A 3,051-nucleotide genomic window follows, 5' to 3' on the forward strand; every position below is an offset into this window, starting at 1 on the left:
CAGCATCTGCTGTCACCTGAGTTTTTGATCTTAGCCATTCTGACTGGTGTGAGGTGGAATCTCAGGGTTGTTTTGATTTGCATTTCCCTGATGACTAACAATGTTAAACATTTCTTTAAGTGCCTTTTGGCCATTTGGTATTCCTCAGTTGAAAATTTTTTGTTTAGCCCTGTATCCATTTTTAATAGGGTTATTTGATTCTCTGGAGTCTAACTTCTTGAGTTCTTTACATATATTGGATACTATCCCTCTATCAGATTAGGATTGGTAAAGATCTTTTCTCAATCTGTTGTTTGCCTTTTTGTTCGATTGACAGTGTCCTTTGCCTTACAGAAGCTTTGCAATTTTTTGAGGTCCCATTTGTCAATTCTTGATCTTAGAGCACAAGCCATTGGTGTTCTGTTCAGGAAATTTTCCCCTGTGCCCATGTACTAGAGGATCTTCCTCACTTTCTTTTCCACTAGTTTCAGTGAATCTGGGTTTATGTGGAGTTCCTTGATCCACTTNGACTTGAGCTTTGTACAAGGAAATAAGAATGGATCGATTCTCATTCTTCTACATGATAGCCACCAGTTGAACCAGCACCANTTGTTGAAAATGCAATCTTTTTTCCACTGGATGGTTTTAGCTCCCTTGTCAAATATCAAGTGACCATAGTTGTATGGGTTCATCTCTTGGTCTTCAATTCTATTCCATTGATCTACCTGCCTGTCACTGTACCATTACCATACAGTTTTTAATCACTATTGCTCTGTAGTACAGGTTGAGGTCAGGGATGGTAATTCCTCCAGAAGTACTTTTATTGTTGAGAATAGTTTTTGACATCCTGGGTTTTTTGTTATTCCAGATAAATTTGCAAATTTCTCTTTCTGACTCTGAAGAATTGATTCGGAATTTTGATGGATATTGCATTGAATCTGTAGATTGCTTTCAGCAAGACGGCCATTTCTACTATATTACTTTTTCATTAACTGTTGTTACATGCATGTATGTATATACTTACATATACATCCCTAAATGTAACCTGCTCAGTCTGTGTAGTATAACTTGTATCAGTGTGTGTAGTGTTACTTACATGTATGTTTTCAGGCTGACCATTGGCCTGAACAACCACCTGGTGTGCTCCTTCCTGGGGAGACTGCTGATTCCACTCTCAGTGTTCTCAGTTAACCCCAGGTTGTTAAAAAAAAAAAAAAAAAAAAAAAAAAACTCTAATAAAATTGTCCTCAAGCTTTCTTCTCTGTTCATAAATTATTGCATTAAGACTACAAACCACTATAAGGGCCCCAATTTCCTTGGTAATGTGTGGCACCCCAGATGACTCCCCCAAGCTAATGGCACCATGTGATGATTACAAAGAGAAATGTAAAGAAGCTCTTGGAGGACAGAACAGGTGACCAAACTCCAGGACCTTAGACTTACAGACACCTGGAAAATTCATCACTAGAGAGTCTTGCTATTTGAAATGTGACATAGACATATTTCACCTCGAGGCTGAGGTGGAAAACAAAACCTAGGAAATCTCAACCAGCATGGTGGAAATGAACATATTCTGCAGAGTCACTTGAGCTGTCAAGTCAGTTCTAGTTGGCCATCATTGGGAAGAGAGGCCCTTTGGTCTTGCAAACTTTATATGCCCCAGTACAGGGGAACACCAGGGCCAAGAAGTGGTGGGTGGGTAGGGGAGCAGGGGAGGGGGGAGGGTATAGGGAACACTCGGGATAGCATTTGAAATGTAAATGAAGTAAATACCTAATAAAAAATTGGGAAAAAAATGGGCTCCAAAAAAAGCTAATGCTTGATGCCAAAGAGAGGAGCAACCTGTCCTCCAGAAAAGAGATTTGACATGATTCTAATAATTGGACAGACCACCCTTCGAGATAAGTCTGAGTCCATTGAGGAGTCAGAGGTACATGGGGGTCACACCTTGACTGACTGTTCAGACCTGCCTATCCTTGGTTCTTTATTTAAACTTCATCTGACCTCAGGACCTGAGACATAACCAGTGAGGTCACTGGATCTCTTTGTCCAGTGTGGTCTTACTGATCCCTGTTCCTCCTTCTGATCTGTTTCCTAACTAAGAAAAGCTGGTATTTTTAAGAATCACTTAATGGTATAAGAAATCAGTCATACTATATGTTAAAAAATGCAAAACTGAATAAAAATACTCAAAATATAAACTGAAATAAAATATATTTTCTTTTTCATTTCTTAAAAGATAGTGTATGTCTTACAAGGCTAAAGAGATAAGTCAGTGGCTAAAGTGCTTGTGTGTAATTGTTAGGACTGACTTTGGATCCCCACCCAGGGGCACCCACATAGAAGCAAAATGGGTATAGCATTTATGTGGTTGTGACAGCTCTTCTGTAATTCCAGTCCTTGAGGGGTGGAGACCACCCATTGAGAGCTGGCAGACTAGACTACCCAGTCAGCCAACTCCAGGATCAGTGAAAGACTCTCATATAAATAAAGTGGAGCAAAATCAAGAAAGAACCTGATGTGTCTCTAATTTCTAACTTCGGCATGCATGTGCATATATGTGCAAGAATATCATATACACACTGCATCCAAATATATAGTGAGCATGCATATATACATGCATACACCGTAAACACAGATATAAAAAAACTTGAATATTTTAGAATTACATAATTTTTATATTTTTCAAAAAGAAAGTCAAAGGTTATTCACACATGGAGATACACACAGACATACACGTGCACAAACACATATGCACACACATGTGCTCACACACGCATACTCACACATGCCCCCCCCACACACACTATATACTAACATGACATTCATGGCATTCTCATTCTAGAACAGCTTTACCCAGGAAGTGTCCTAATGATTCACATAGAAGTTTGCCGAAAGCCGGGCCGTGGTGGTGCACGCCTTTAATCCCAGCACTTGGGAGGCAGATTTCTGAGTTCGAGGCCAGCCTGGTCTACAAAGTGAGTTCCAGGACAGCCAGGGCTACACAGAGAAACCCTGTCTCAACAAACAAACAAACAAACAAACAAACAAACGTCTAAATTTTTCTTCAAG

Source organism: Mus pahari, chromosome 8 (assembly GCF_900095145.1).
Source record: "Mus pahari chromosome 8, PAHARI_EIJ_v1.1, whole genome shotgun sequence".
Taxonomy (NCBI): Eukaryota; Metazoa; Chordata; class Mammalia; order Rodentia; family Muridae; genus Mus; species Mus pahari.